The sequence below is a fragment of the Malania oleifera genome, chromosome 10, assembly GCF_029873635.1.
Source record: "Malania oleifera isolate guangnan ecotype guangnan chromosome 10, ASM2987363v1, whole genome shotgun sequence".
Classification (NCBI taxonomy): domain Eukaryota; kingdom Viridiplantae; phylum Streptophyta; class Magnoliopsida; order Santalales; family Ximeniaceae; genus Malania; species Malania oleifera.
The window spans coordinates 42,254,898-42,271,783 of record NC_080426.1 but is presented as its reverse complement, the minus strand read 5'-3'; the positions used below and the strand labels follow the sequence as shown (position 1 = coordinate 42,271,783).

General features: G+C 37.6%; 1 protein-coding gene across 9 annotated transcripts in view; it reads left to right on the top strand.

Annotated features, from left to right (window-relative positions):
• Positions 1 to 388: 388 nt before the first annotated feature.
• The window catches only part of LOC131165912 (B3 domain-containing transcription factor VRN1-like), a 28,089-nt gene continuing 11,591 nt past the window's right edge, over positions 389 to 16,886 (top strand). For 5 of the 9 annotated variants that reach the window (XM_058124082.1, XM_058124078.1, XM_058124079.1 and 2 more), the window contains exons 1-3: positions 421 to 661; positions 754 to 877; positions 8,337 to 8,398. The gene's annotated coding sequence lies outside the window, so the exon portion shown is untranslated. Of the gene's footprint in view, positions 662 to 753; positions 878 to 7,202; positions 7,268 to 8,336; positions 8,399 to 16,886 lie in introns of all 9 variants that reach the window. The other 4 variants (XM_058124076.1, XM_058124081.1, XM_058124083.1 and 1 more) reach the window with 4 other exon arrangements.

Below are 16,886 nucleotides of genomic sequence, written 5' to 3'. Positions count from 1 at the left end.
CGCTGGATGAACCAATGAGATTTGCCACTCGTCCAATGGTGGGTAGATGAGCCCTTAGTATTCCGAAACAAATTTCGTTGGATGAACCAACGAGATTTGCCACGCGTCCAATGACGGGTGGGTGAGCCATTAGTATTTTGAAGCAAATCTCGCTGGGCAAACTAGCGAGATTTGTCACGCGTCTAACTTTTTCAATCAAATCTCACTAAGTAACGATATTACGTTAGAGTCATTCTGAGAAATATTTTTCAGAATATAGTATTATTTAATATATATTTTTAAAAAAAAGTTAAACGGAAAAAACTCTTCAAACTCTTTCGGGGACCGTCAATCCGACGTGTACACACCCTAGCCTTATCACAACGACCGCACGAAAATTAACGCCTTTGACCATCACCATCTCACGTCCCGCCATGCGCTTCGACTTCTTCGATGCAGCCTCGTCACTCCACGGTGCTTTCGTTTTTAAGGGCGAAATCGTAATCAAGATAAGATACCTGTCCCTTCCAATACGAGTGTCGGACTTGCTTCCTGATCTACGAGCACGCTTACTCCTGGTATCTTCCGGTCTAAGTTCTTTCTTAGGTACCATATTTATATACAAGTTCACTTTCACTGAAAATTACCATCACCGTTGAACCTAGATCTTCACACCAATGAGGTTTGACTCACTCTCTCTTTGGGTTTCTGATTAATAAAGTTTAACCCTTAACTACTCTGAGATCTGCTCTGCTCTCTTTTATTCATTTGCAGATTGATGAAGATCCACTACTTTCCACCATTATCGCGTGCTCTTGCTGCTATGAGAGCCTAGTTTTCTATGATACCATATTTATGAACCTCCCATATCAACACAAGGCTCAATAATCTTCTTCTGGTGAGCTCTCGGACTCTCTTCCCCTCTTCTTTTCTAATTTAGTTCGACTATGTCTTAAGGTTTCTTGAATCTGATTTGGTTTCTTATCCAATATCTTAAATTGTAACCTATATTATTCTAGATTTTGATCCCTGTATTGCTCATAACCTCTTCAAAATCCAATGTGCTTCGCAAACATTGGCGAGGTTTAGACTTGTGCTTGGTTATATATATGTGTGTGTGTGTGTATGTGCGTGCGCGTGTGTGTGGGTGTGTTAATCAGGCAAAGGTTGTGTTCTGAGTGTTCTGATGGTTGTTTGTTGATTCGTGAACAAAAGAACTCCTTGATCTAGTCATAAGGTTTGAGTCCTTATGATTTTTGAAGTTAATCCTAGTTAAACTAGAGGTCTTGTTGTTTCTCTAGAAATCGATACATTCGTTAGCCATTGACAAAGCATCCAAGATTTGCCTGTTAGAAATAAAAGCTTGTTGATTAGGAGAGACAGATGGTAATACCTTTTTGATTCTAAAGTCTTGGCAAGAATTTTATATAAGGGGCCCAACATGCAAATAGGTCTAAAATAACTTGTTGCGGAATTTGGCCCAGAAATAAATAATATTTCTGGCAGGATCGGAATTTGAAGTTATATAAGATCACGAGAAATTAATGGTAAAAATAAATAAATAAAATGGCACACACAAGACACAGGATATTTACGTGGTTCGGCAGTGTGCCTACTCCACAGACGAAGACGGATAAGAAGTATCCACTAAAAAATAGTCGAGTACAAAATAATGGCAACTCACACTCTCGAACCTAAAACCCAAATACACCCAATAATCCTTACAGGATAGTATACAAAATTGGGCATACAATATTTATTATAATATTACACTGATTTTGGGATGATATCTTTGAACTGCAAGCATGCCTCTTTATAGGAATTTGGGCATACTCATATATGGCCTTCATATGTGCTTCTCATCCACAAGCATGGGTACTCATCTGCAAGCATGGGTAGGCATGGGTTGAATGTTCATCACATGGGCAGCATGGGTCATGGACATGGGCAGCTGCAGGAAAAAGACATGGGCAGCATGTGAGCAGCATGGGCAGCACACTGCCCCATGCATCTTGCTCCAACAATTCTCCTCCTCTAGCAGATATGGGGAGAAAGCTGCAATCCACAACTTCCCATAAGGGAGAAACAAAACTACTGATTCAATCTTCACCAAAAATTCCAACCAAGAATTAAGTCTTGCGAGCACCGATCAAGTTCGAGAAGTGATTAAACTTGATCGTTGTAACATACTTTGTCATCATATCTGCTGGATTATCAGTTGTACCAATTTTTTCAATATTGATAAAACCGTTAGATACAATAATATGAATAAAGTGAAACCTGACATCAATGTGTTTGGTCCGCTCATGGTACATTTGATTTTTGGTCAAATGTATTGCACTTTGGTTATCACAGTAAACAACAGTTAAATTTTGTTGTAACCCCAAATCAAAAACCAAACCTCTAAGTCAAATGGCTTCTTTCACTGCTTTAGTCAGTACCATATATTCTGTCTCAGTAGTGGAAAGTGTAACAGTTGGTTGTAAAGTTGCTTTCCAACTAACAACACATCCTGATGGGGTGAAAATATAACCAATCTGGGATCTCCTCTTGTCCAAATCGCTTGCATAATTAGAGTCCACAAAACCAACGACACTTTTAGAAGTGTCGACGCTGCTACGTTCAAATACCAGACCAACATCTGAAGCACCCTGTAAATACCGCAATATCCATTTTATAGCCTGCCAATGTTCTTTTCCTGGATTCTGCATGTATCTACTAACAACACTAACTGCATGTGAAATGTTAGGTTGGGTACATACCATGGCATACATAAGATTATCAACAACACTAGCATAAGGAACATGTGACATATGCTCCTTCTCCTCATTGGTATGTGGTGACAATTTCACTGATAAGCGAAAATGCATAGCAAGTGGTGTACAAAATGGGTTGGAAGTTTCCATCCCAAACCGCTCAAGCACTTTCTCAATATAATTTTTTTGAGATAAACAAAGTTTTCCAGCTTGACGGTCACGGTAAATTTCCATGCCCAAATTTTTCGAGCTGCTCCTAAGTCTTTCATCTCAAGCTCAAAGTTGAGTTGAGATTAACTTAGAAATTTTTGACATGTTATTAGTAGCAATTAACATATCATCAACATATAATGATAAATATATGAACGAATCATCAAAGAGTTTTTTGAAATACACACAACTATCATAATTACTTCTGCAACAACCATGATCAATCATAAAAGAGTCAAACTGCTCATACCACAGTCTTGGAGATTGCTTTAACCCATACAATGATTTTTCAATAAGCAAACATGGTATTCTTTTCCCTGGACAATAAAACCATTAGGCTGATGTATGTAAATCTATTCTTCAAGGTCACCAGAAGAAAAACAGTTTTTACATTGAGCTGTTCAACCTCCAGATCATATAAGACAACTAAAGCAAGTAAAACACGAATTGAAGTGTGTTTTACCAAAGATGAGAAAACTTCATTGAAGTCTACACCTTCCCTTTGATTGTAGCCTTTTGCTACCAAACGTGCCTTTACCTAGCATCCTCAACTACAGGAATTCCTTCCTTTCTTTTGAAAACCCATTTGCAGCCTATAATCTTTTGACCCTTCGGTGGTTTAAATAGATCCCATGTCTGATTTCGATGAAGAGACTCAATCTCTTCAGTCATAGCAACAATTCATTTAGCATATTCTTTGCTTATAATAGCAGCATGGTAAGTGGAAGGCTCATCCTCTTCGATGAATTTTGCCATAGACAAAGCATAAGCAACTAAATTTGCATAAGCATACCTATGGGGCGGCTTAATTTGCCATCGTTGTCTCCGAACAACAATACTATCCTATTGCGGTGATGGTGCTTCTTCATGTTGCACCTCCTCCTCCTCAGTGGGCTGATCTGTCGGTGCTTCAAACATCGTCTTTGAAACATCAAATTGTAACTCCACCTGATGTTTGTCACTTTCACTACAACTTGTCTCAGAAGAATCCTTTTTCCGGTGAAGCATAAAGGATTCATCAAAAGTGACATCCCTACTGATTAGAAACTTGGGTGACTTAGGATCAGGACACCACAACCTGTATCCTTTCACCCCTTGTCCGTATCTAAGAAAGATGCATTTCTTGGCTGTAGATTCCAATTTCCCTTCATTAACATGAGCATAGGTTGGACAATCAAAATTTTTTAAATAAGAATAATCAGCAGGTTTACTTGACCATAACTCCTCAGGTGTCTTACATTCAATAGCAGTCGATGGAGACCTGTTCACTAGATAACAGGCTGTGTTGACTGCTTCAGCCCAAAATTCCTTTGGTAGACCTGCAGTAAAAAACATACAACGTGCTCTCTCCAAAAGAGTTTTGTTCATGCAATCTGCAACTCCATTTTGCTGTAGAGTACCCTTGACCATACGGTGTCAAACGATGCCTTCGTTCCTACAAAACTCATTAAATTCTCTTGAACAGAATTCTAAACCATTATCAGTCCGTAAACGTTTCACCTTCTTATTGGTCTGATTTTCTATCATAACCTTCCACTCCTTAAATTTCCCGAACACATTATTTTTATTCTTCAAGGTATAAATCCAAATCATCAATAAAAGTCAATATATACCAAGAAACATTGAGAGAGGGAACTTGTGAAGGACCCCAAAGATTAGAATGGATATATCCCACGGTTTCTTTGGTCTTGTGCACTGTAGTATGGAATTTAATTCTCTTATGTTTACCAAAAACACAATTTTCACAAAAGTCAAGTTTACTTGTCTTTTGTTCACAAAGTAAACCACGTTTACTCAATTCGGTCATGCCCCTCTCGCTCATATGACCCAAGCGCATATGACACAACCGTGTAGTGTCTGAATCTGAGTCAACTGATGAAGAAACTGAAGCAGAGCCATAAACTATATTGCCTTGCAAAAAATAAAGACAATTTCTTTTATTTCATTTCATCACAATTAGTGCACCTTTCAAAACTCTCAATACTTCACGTTGAGCTGAAAACTTACAGCCAATAGCATCAAGAGTACCTAAAGAAATCAAATTCTTCTTCAACTCCGGAACATGCCAAACATCTATCAAAGTTCTTACAATACCATCAAACATCTTAATTTGAATTGTACCTATTCCAACAGTTTTGGATGCTATGTTATTACCCATCAAGATGGTACCACCATTTATTGATTGATATGTGGTAAACCAATCTTTATTGGGACACATGTGATAGAAACAACCTGAATAAAAAATCCACTCATTTTTTGAGCTAGAGTCAACAACAATGACTGAAAGAACATATTTAGCATCTGAAGATTAATTTTCTACAACTTCCGCAATAACGGAAGAATTTTCATTATTATTGTCCTTTTGATCCGATTTGTTATTTTACTTAAGTTTAGGACAATTCCACTTAATGTGCCCCTTCTTGTGACAATAGAATCATTCAATATTTTTGTTCGATCTAGATTTAGATTGGCCTCTATTTACAGATCCCTTATTTTGACTCCTCCCCCTCGCAGTAAGACTGTCCCCAATTTTTTTGGTATTATTGCTAGAAACCTTTTTCCTTAATTCTTGGAGTCTTTACCATAGAGTAAAGTGGTAACAAAATGCTCACAAGTATGGGGCAATGAACATAATACAATAATGGCTTGATCTTCATCATCAATTTTAATCTCAACATTTCTTAGATCCATAATTACTCGGTTAAATTCATCAATGTGTTCTTTAATAGGCATACCTTCTTTTATTTGTAGCGTGTAAAGATTTTGTTTAAGTTATAACCTGTTATTGAGAGACTTCGTCATGTAAAGACTCTCGAGCTTTTGCCACATTTTCAACGCGTTGTCTTCTTCCACAACTTTGCATAACACCTTGTCTGATAAATTGAGAATAATTGCATTGCGAACCTTCTCATCTACTTCTGCTAGCTTCGCAGTCTACATTGTTTTCGTCAGAATGGTTGTTGCGGTCGAGACTGCTGTTGTGGTCACAGTTGGAGCCTTGCAATTGTCTTTTTTTTTTTTGTTTCTTTAGGCAATTTTTCTCGTGGCCAAAGTGCCTTTTGCAGTCCTTGTTGGAACAAAATGGCATGCATTTTAATATGCCATAAACTAAAACTGATTTTGCGATCAAATTTCTCGATCTCATATTTGGTAGATATTTTTGGAAAAACTCCAAATAGATATCAAAAAACTAAAATAGCTCTGATACCAGTTTGTTGCGGAATTTGGCCTAGAAATAAATAATATTTTTGGAAGGATCGAAATTTGGAGTTGTATATGATCACAAGAAATTAATGGTAAAAATAAATAAATAAAATGGCACACACAAGACATAGGAAATTTACGTGGTTCGACAGTGTGCCTACTCTACAGGCGATGACTGATAAGAAGTATCCATCAAAAAATAGTAGAGTACAAAATAATGGCAGCTCACACTCTTGAACCTAAAACCCAAATACACCCAATAATCCTCACAGTATAGTATACAAAATTGGGTATTCAATATTTGTCATAATATTACACTGATTTTGGGATGATATTTTGAATTGCAAGCAAGCCCTTTTACAGGCATTCGGGCATACTCATATATGGCCTTCACATGTGCTTCTCATCCGCAAGCATGGGTACTCATCCGCAAGCATGGGTTGAATGTTCATCACATGGGAAGCATGGGTCATCGACATGGGCAGTTGTAGGAAAAAGACATGGGCAGCATGTGTGTGACAACCCGAATAAAAATGGTATTTAAAATAATAAAGAGGAAAGAAAATTATCAGAGGCCTCGTCGACGAACACAGGGGATTCGTTGACGAGGAAATATCGAGAGAGTTTTTTGAGCAGTCTGAATTTCGTCGACGAGGAGTGGGTTTCGTCGACGAAATTATTGAAGGACTCGTTGACAAGATGACGTGGTTCGTCGACGAATCCAGTCTTATAAATATCAAAAAATTCGGATTTTTACTTCACAACTAAGAAATCTCTCTCCTCTCTCTCTTCCCTTCGGCTCTCTCTTTCTCTCTCTCTCTCTCTTCGATTTTGGGCGGGATTTCTGCCGGTTCGACAATCTGAAGCTACCACGACACTCTTGGGAAAGTTCTCTCCAAATCTGCCGGAGCGGATCATTGGTGAAAGCAAATTGGAAATCATCCCTGAGTTGAGATAAGACTTTTTAAGCCAAATTTGGTCTTATGATAGTTATAGAAAATGATATACACATGAAAATACTGAAAGTTTAATTCTGCAAGTTTTCATTTTCAGGGTATTGATAAGGAAATCTTACGGGTGTGAGACTAGACTTTATAGGGGCTTTTCTCAGTAGTCAGGTACGGGAATAAACTAAAACAGTTATTTTCCATGCAAATTATTATTATTTATGAGTAAATTTATTTTTAGAAAAGCATATGTTATATCTGTATATTACAAAGGAATTGCACATTTGGGAAAATACTGCTAATATGTTGAAATGAATATATATGTATGAGATGTCAAAAACCATGATTTTAGAATACAATGTATGGTTTTATATAGCAAATGTGTGACATGAATATTATTTTATATGGAAAAATATCATGAGATAATAATTTGATGAAGTATGTTTTGAGAAAGTATGAAAGAATACAGTACATTATGATGTTGAAAATATATGATAAATTGATTATTTTCAGAATGATATACATATATGTATGATTTCGGCGCGAGGCCGTATTTATGTATGATTTCGGCGCGAGGCCGTATTTATGTATGTTTTCGGTACGAGGCCGTATTTATGAAATGAACGGCACGAGATCGTATTTTATGAAATGTTCGGCGCGAGGCCGTATTTATGAAATTATGAAAGATATCATGTATTATATATTATCAGAACCTGAATGTTAGTTTAGTTCAGTTTCAGGAGCTTGGTACCGTAGCTTTATAGATCAGATATTTATGATCATATTAGTACTAACCACCCCACGAAGGGGTGGGAGATGGATAGTCGATATGACTTTCAGTAAAGTGTGGACGTCCACTTGGCAGTCCGGACCAGGGTGTGGCGGGTCCATCGTACTTACAGACATTTTTGACTCGGCAGTGGTCGGCCAACCATTGTCGGGTCCCGCCTTCGGACTGCACAACCTGTCATGGGGGGTAATAGTTGACATCAGCTAACTATTCATCCTAGGTATGTTTTCAGTATTATCAGTTATATCAGACGTTTTATGAACGATATGATTTATTAGCAAATATGAAAGTATATAATTATTCCACCATGTTATGAGGTATGTTTTTAGATATATGAAAAGTACTGAGTATGTATAACTGCAATATATATTCATGTTGTCACACAACTGTATTTAGTTTATTTTCCCTTACTGAGAAGTGTCTCACCCCCGAACATTAAATGATTTTCAGGAAACCCAGAGGGATTGGCGGGTCAAGGCCGCCGTTGAGTGGGTTGAGCTTCCCTACTAAGGGTAAGCGTTGAATTAGGATAAGGAGATTTTTGTTGTATGATCCTAGTGTTATTTTGACTTTTTGGAGATTGTATATATTTACAGTATTTTGATGATGTAGTAAACTCTGGTATTATGTTTTATGGTTGGATGATTGAGATATTATTTTTACTACTGCTTAGGTTTCCGTTGTGATTGATAGGTGTCCCCGTTATCCACGGGTTCGGGTTGACTTTTCTATTTATTATGTTACATTCTATATTAAGGAATTTGAGGTCTTTACAATGTGAGCAGCATGGGCAGCACGCTGCCCCATGCGTCCCGCACCAACAATTCTCCCCCTCTAGTAGATATGGGGTGAAAGCTGTAATCCACAACTTCCTCATAAGGGAGAAACAAAACCACTGTTTCAATCTTCACCAAAAATTCCAACCAAGAATTAAGACTTGCGAACACCGATCAAGTTCGAGCAGTGATTAAACTTGATTGTCCTAACAGGCTTTGTCATCATATCTGCTGGATTATCAGTTGTACCAATTTTTTCAACATTGATAAAACCGTTGGATACATTATCATGAATAAAGTGAAACTTGACATCAATGTGTTTGGTCCACTCATGGTACATTTGGTTTTTGGCCAAATGTATTGCACTCTGGCTATCACAGTAAACAACAGTTAAATGTTGTAAGCCCAAATCAAAAACCAAACTTCTAAGTCAAATGGTTTCTTTCACTGCTTTAGTCATTGCCATATATTCTGTCTCAGTAGTGGAAAGTACAATAGTTGGTTGTAAAGTTGTTTTCCAACTAACAACACATCTTGATATGGTGAAAATATAACTAGTTAGGGATCTCCTCTTGTCCAAATCGCCTGCATAATCAGAGTCCACAAAATCAACGACACTTCTAGAAGTGTCAACGTTGCTACATTCAAATACTAGACCAACATCTGAAGCGCCCAGTAAGTACCGCAATATCCATTTCACAGCCTGCCAATGTTCTTTTCATGGATTCTCCATGTACCTACCAACAACACTAACTGCATGTGAAATGTTAGGTCGGGTACATACCAAGGCATGCATAAGATTGCCAACAGCACTAGCATAAGGAACATGTGACATATGCTCCTTCTCCTCATTGGTATGTGGTGACAATTTTGTTGATAAGCGAAAATGCGTAGCAAGTGGTGTACAACTAGGTTGGAAGTTTCCATCCCAAACCGCTCAAGCACTTTCTCAATATAATTTTTTTGAGATAAACAAAGTTTTCCAGCTTGACGGTCTCGGTAAATTTCCATGCCCAAAATTTTCTGAGCTGCTCCTAAGTCTTTCCTCTCAAACTCAGAGTTGAGTTGAGATTTTAACTAAGAAATTTTTGACATGTTATTAGTAGCAATTAAAATGTCATCAACATATAATAATAAATATATGAACGAATCATCAGAGAGCTTCTTGAAATACACACAACTATCATAGTTACTTCTGCAATAACTATGATCAATCATAAAAGAGTCAAACCGCTTATACCATTGTCTTGGAGATTGCTACAATGACTTTTTCAACAAGCGAACATGGTTTTCTTTTCCCTGGACAATAAAACTATTAGGCTGATGCATGTAAATCTGTTCTTCAAGGTCACCGGAAAAAAAATCAGTTTTTAGATCGAGCTGTTCAAGCTCCAGATCATATAAGGCAATTAAAGCAAGTAAACACGAATCGAAGTGTGTTTTACCACAGGTAAGAAAATTTCATTGAAGTCTACACCTTCCCTTTGACGGTAGCCTTTTGCTACCAAACATGCCTTTACCTAACATCCTTAACTCCTGGAATTACTTCTTTTCTTTTGAAAACCCATTTGCAGCCAATAATCTTTTGACCCTTCGGTGGTTTAACTAGCTCCCATGTCTGATTTCGATGAAGAGACTTGATCTCTTCACTCATGGCAACAATCCATTTAGCAGATTCTTTGGTTATAATAGCAGCACGGTACGTGCAAGGCTTATCCTCTTCGATGAATTCTGTCATAGACAAAGCATAAGCAACTAAATCTGCATAAGTATGCCTCTAGGGTGGCTTAATCTACATGCGCTGTCTTTGAACAGCAATACTGTCCTGTTGCGGTGATGGTGTTTCTTCATGTTGCACCTCCTCCTCCTTAGTATGCTGATCTGTCAGTGCTTCAAGCATTGTCTTTGAAACATCAAACTGTAACTACACCTGATGTTTGTCACTTTCACTGCAACTTGTATCAGAAGAATCCTTTCTCCGGTGAAGCATAAAGGATTAATCAAAAGTGGCATCCCTGCTGATTAGAAACTTGGGTGACTTAGGATCTGGACACCACAACCTGTATCCTTTCACCCCTTGTTCGTATCCAAGAAAGATGCATTTCTTGGATCTAGGCTCCAATTCCCCTTCATTAACATGAGCATAGACTAGACAATAAAAAATTTTTAAATAAGAATAATCAGTAGGTTTACCTGACCATAACTCCTCAGGTGTCTTACATTCAATAGCAGTCGATGGAGACCTGTTCACTAGATAATAGGCTGTGTTGACTGCTTCAACCCAAAATTTCTTTGGCAGACCTACAGTAAAGAGCATACAATGTGCTCTCTCCAAAAGAGTTTTGTTCATGCATTTTGCAACTCCATTTTGCCGTGGAGTATCCTTGACCGTACGGTGTCAAACGATGCCTTCGTTCCTACAAAACTCATTAAATTCTCCTGAACAAAATTCTAAACCATTATTAGTTCGTAAACGTTTCACCTTTTTACCGGTCTGATTTCCTATCATAACCTTCCATTCTAAACCATTATCAGTCTGTAAACGTTTCACCTTTTTACCGGTCTGATTTTCTATCATAACCTTCCACTCCTTAAATTTCCGGAACACATCATTTTTATTCTTCAAGGTATAAATCCAGACTTTATGGGAAAAATCATCAATAAAAGTCAGTATATACCAAGAACCACTGAGAGAGGGAACTTGTGAAGGACCCCAAAGATCATAATGGATATAACCCACGGTTTCTTTGGTCCCGTGTACTGCAGTACGGAATTTAGTTCTCTTATATTTACCAAAAACACTATTTTCACAAAAGTTAAGTTTACTTGTCTTTTGTCCACAAAGTAAACCATGTTTACTCAATTTGATCATGCCCCTCTCTCTTATATGACCCAAGCGTATATGCCACAACCGAGTAGTGTCTGAATCTGAGTCAATTGATGAAGAAACTGAAGCAAAGCCATAAACTGTATTGCCTTGCAAAAAATAAAGACAATTTCTTTTATTTCATTTCATCACAATTAGTGCACCTTTCAAAACTCTCAATATTCCACCATGAGCTGAAAACTTACAGCCAATAGCATCAAGAGTACCTAAAGAAATCCAATTCTTCTTCAACTCTGGAACATGCCGCATCTGTCAAAGTTCTTACAATATTGTCAAACATCTTAATTTGAATTGTACCTATTCCAACAATTTTACATGCCATGTTATTACTCATTAAGATGGTACCACCATTTGTGGATTGATATGTGGTAAACCAGTCTTTATTGGGACACATGTGATAGGAACAATCAAGAGTCCACTCATTTTCCGAGCTAGAGTTAACAATGGTATTGAAAGAACATATTCAACATCTGAAGATTTATTTTCTACAACTCCGGCAACAGCGGAAGAATTTTCATTCTTATTATCCTTTTGATCTGATTTGTTATTTTTCTTAAGTTTAGGACAATTCCACTTAGTGTGCCCCTTATTGTGACAATAGAAGCATTCAATATTTTTGTTCGATATAGATTTAGATCAGCTCTATTTACAGATCCCTTATTTTGACTCCTCCCCCTTGCAATAAGACCATCCTCAATTTCTTTGGTATTATTGCTAGAAACCTTTTTTTGTAATTCTTGCTATTTTAAAGATGCCTTAACATCTTCCATATTAATGGAGTCTTTACCATATAGTAAAGTAGTAGCAAAATGCTCATATGAATGGGGCAATGAACATAATAAAATAATGGCTTGATCTTCATCATCAATTTTAATCTCAACATTTCTTAGATCCATAATTACCCGGTTAAATTCATCAATGTGTTCTTTAATAGACATACCTTCTTTCATTCGTAGTGTGTAAAGATTTTGTTTAAGGTATAACCTGTTGGTGAGAGACTTAGTCATGTAAAGACTGTCAAGCTTTTGCCACATTTTCAACGCATTGTCTTCTTCCACAACCTCGCATAACACCTTGTCTGATAAATTGAGAATAATTGCACTACGAGCCTTCTCGTCTACTTCTGCTAGCTTCGTAGTCGACACTGTTTTCGTCAGAACGGTCGTTGCAGTCGAGACTGCCGTTGTGGTCGCAGTTGGAGCCTTGCTATAGGTTTTTTTTTTTTTCTTCAGGCAATTTTTCTCGTGGCCAAAGTGCTTTTTGCAGTCCTTATTGAGCCAAAATGACATGCATTTTAATACACCATAAACTGAAATTGATTTTGCCATCAAATTTCTTGATCTCATATTTGGTAGATATTTTTGGAAAAACTCCAAATAGATATAAAAAAACTAAAATAGCTCTGATACTAGTTTGTTGCGGAATTTGGCCTAGAAATAAATAATATTTTTGGCAGCATCGAAATTTGGAGTTGTATATGATCATGAGAAATTAATGGTAAAAATAAATAAAAAAAATGGCACACACAAGACACAAGAAATTTACGTGGTTCAGCAGTGTGCCTACTCTACGGGCGAAGACGGATAAGAAGTATCAACTAAAAAATAGTAGAGTACAAAATAATGGTAGCTCACACTCTCGAATGCAGAACCCAAATACATCCAATAAATTATCACAGGATAATATACAAAATTGGGTATATAATATTTATCAGAATATTACATTGATCTTGGGATGATATCTTTGAACTGCAAGCATGCCCTTTTATAGGCATTCGGGCATACTCATATATGGCCTTCACATGTGCTTCTCATCTGCAAGCATGGGCACACATCTGCAAGCATGGGTGCTCATCCGCAAGCATGGGCAGGCATGGGTTGAATGTTCATCACATGGGCAGCATGGGTCATGGACATGGGCAGCTGCCGGAAAAAGACATGGGCAGCATGTGAGCAGTATGGGCTGCACACTGCCCCATGTGTCCTGCTCCAACATAACTCACATCCCAAACTCCTTTTTTTTTTTTGAAATTTGGTCAATGAAGTTGGGCTTGAGACTTTTTGTGAAACTTCCATGGTTAAAAAACTCATCAAAATCCCTCACGAAATCAAATCTAAAGGTACCCCAACACCTAAGGAAAAGGCTAATCATAAATCCGTTAGGACCCAGAGATTGATTAGGTAATACACCTATTTATACCTATTTGAAATCATACCAACAACGATTCTAAGGTTACAAATAGTAAATTCAAAATATTTAATCCTACTAATAGAGAATGTTTCTAAACATTAAAACCTAATAATGAATGAGAATGTTTCATAACACTAATGGTCCAACTATTATAAATTTTTTTTTTTTTTTAAAGTTGGATGACTTTATTAAAGGAAGGACAAGCAAGAAGCTTAAATCCTCCTGAACAACAGAGAAGAACAAAGAGGGGAGTGGTGGGAAAAATTACCCTCCTAAATCATAGCAAATACATGAAAACTCTCCCCAATCCAGATGAGACAAAAGGGAGTTTGACCTACTCCAAAGATATAGATTTGATAAACATTTATCATACACTTTCACAACTGTGGAGTAGTTATCCTTGAAAATTCTTTCGTTCTTTTCCTTCCAAATTTCCCAACAGATGACTACCGGAATAACTGCTTTCAACCTTCTGACAAACCCTTTAAATTTTGAAAAATTCCATGCTAAAAACATTGATTTCAGGGTGTTCGGCATGATCATATGACTGCTGATTTTCTGACACACAAAAGCCCAAATCTGTTGGCAATGTATAAAAATGTGATCAACTCCTTCGTGTTTCTTCTTGCATAATACACACATAGATGCCATCATCCAGCCTCTTTTTTGCAAATTGTCTATTGTAAGAATTCTATTATTGATTGCAAGCCAGCAAAAGACACTCACTTTTGAAGGAATGAAAGGGTTCCATAGTTGATTGTATGGGATTCTAAGATTGTTGCAATTGTTCTTGCTTGCTAGTTGATTGTAGAGGCTAGATACCGTGAATGTTTGAGATGCAGTGAGGGTCCAGGAACACAAATCTTTTTCCCCCCTATTTATGTTGGCATCGTAAGGCAATTTGAACAACTCAAAAACTTTATTGATCTCCTTACCCCTCACATTTCTGTCGTATGTTAGATCCCAAAAAGGACTACTGTTAGGGAATCTCAATAAATCAGCCACCTTAGCATCCTTTTGACAAGCCACCTAGAAAAGGCTCGGAAAGAGTTCTTGAAGAGTGGCTCTTGTGGCCCATTTATCCAACCAAAATTTGTTTTTCTCCTGTCTTCTACATTGATCATCATATGTTCCCAAATGGTGGATTTTAGTTTGCTGAAATTTTTCCAAAGACCCCAGCTTGTGCCTTTGCCATTATTCTTTGGGTACCAGTCTACAATGTCATACTTGTGCTTGATGCTAATCACCACTTTCCAGATAGCTTCGTCTTCCCTGCTATACCTCCATATCCATTTCCCCATCAGAGCTTTATTCGTGTTCTCTAATTGTTTGATTCCCAATCCACTTTGCTTTTTTGATTGAGTAACTGTGCTCCATTTGGCGAGGGGATAATTGAAGCTTTCCTTTGTTCCCCTTCACAAGAAGTTTCTTTGAATTCTTTCTATAACTTGAACCACCTTTTTTGGAATGGGAAACATAGACATATAGTAAATGGGTTGGTTAGAAAGCACAGAGTTTAAAAGGGTCAGTCTACCTCTCAAAGAAAGGAACTTTGATTTTTAGGTGGCCAAGTTCCTCTCCATCTTTTCCACCACCGGTTCCCAAATGTGCGTTGAGGTTGATTTGGCTCCAAGTGGGAGACCCAAATATGATGTGGGGAAGGAATTTAATTTGCATTTAAGCGTTCTAGCTTTTTGTTCTGCACCTTCAACTCCTCTGATTGGGAAGATGCAACTCTTGGATAGGTTAACCTTTAGGCCCACAACTGCCTCAAAACAAAGAAGGATAGCCCGTAAATTTCAGACTTCTAAAGAGGAATTTTTGCAGAAGACCAGGGTATCATCTGCAAAAATAAGGTGAGATAATGTGGTAGATTGAGACGGATTGTGAAGATTAACTCCCTTCAAAATATTGATAGCCAAACCTCTGTTTATCATTTGAGAAAAAGCTTCCATTGCGACAACAAAGAGAAAAGGAAACAATGGATCTCCTTGTCTAAAATCCCTTGAGCTCTTGAAGAAACAAGTTGCTTTTTTGTTAATCAACACCGAGAATGAAGCCGTCGAGATGCATCACTCAATTCAGCTACTCCATTTTTCTCCAAATCCCATGATTCTGGGGATGTTAATAAGGCATTTCCAATTGACATGATCAAAGGCTTTTTCCATATCAAGCTTGCACACAAAACTTTTAGTCTTGTTTTTATGCAGAAAGTCTATCCCCTCGTTTGCTATCAAGGCTGCGTCGAGAATTTGTATTCCTGAAACAAAGGCCATTTGTTGCTTGGAGATGAGTAAGGCCAAAACCTCTTTTAAGTCTGTCAGAAAGAACCTTTGCAAGGATTTTGTAAAAACTACCAACAAGGCTTATTGGTCTAAAATCTTTGATGTTTTTGGCTCCACCCTTTTTTGGAATAGTGACAATGAAGGTGGCGTTAAGGCTTTTTTCAAATCTTCCTTCGGTGTGTAATCCCTTAAAAGCCGCAGTGAAATCTTCCTTTAAGAATCCCCAACATTTTTGAATAAAGGAGATGGTGAACCTATCTGGGCCAGGTGATTTATCCCCATTCAATGATGCAATGGCTCTCCATATCTCGCATTCTGAGAAGAATATTTCGAGATCTTCCTTTGTCGACTTAACAAAGAAGCAATCCCATCCTCCTTTATTCTGGGCCTCCATCTGTAGGGCTCTTGAAGTAGATCATGAAAATATTTTGTGATCTCGATATTTATTTTTTCTTGGTTTGTGCATACCTTGTTTTGGATAACCAGCCTTGTGATGAGATTCCTCTTCCTGTGTAATGAAGCCATTCTGTGGAAAAAGTTGGTATTCTTATCTTCAGATTTCAACCATATTTCTCTTGACTTGATTCTCGGTGACTCTTCCTCTCGATCAAGCAATTGAAGGAGCTTTCTATATGCTTCCTCTCTCTTGGCCTTGTCTTCTTCGCTGAACTGGCGATGCTCTGCCTTTCTATTCTAATAATCCACCTCTGATAGTCCTAAGATTTTGAGCTGTGACTCAAATGTCTTGTATTCTTTACGCCAGTTTTTCAGATGAACCTTCATGTTCTTTAGATTTTTTGCCAAAACATACAAACTTGAGCTGCTATAATTCATGGACTTCCACCAATCCTCCATTTTCCCC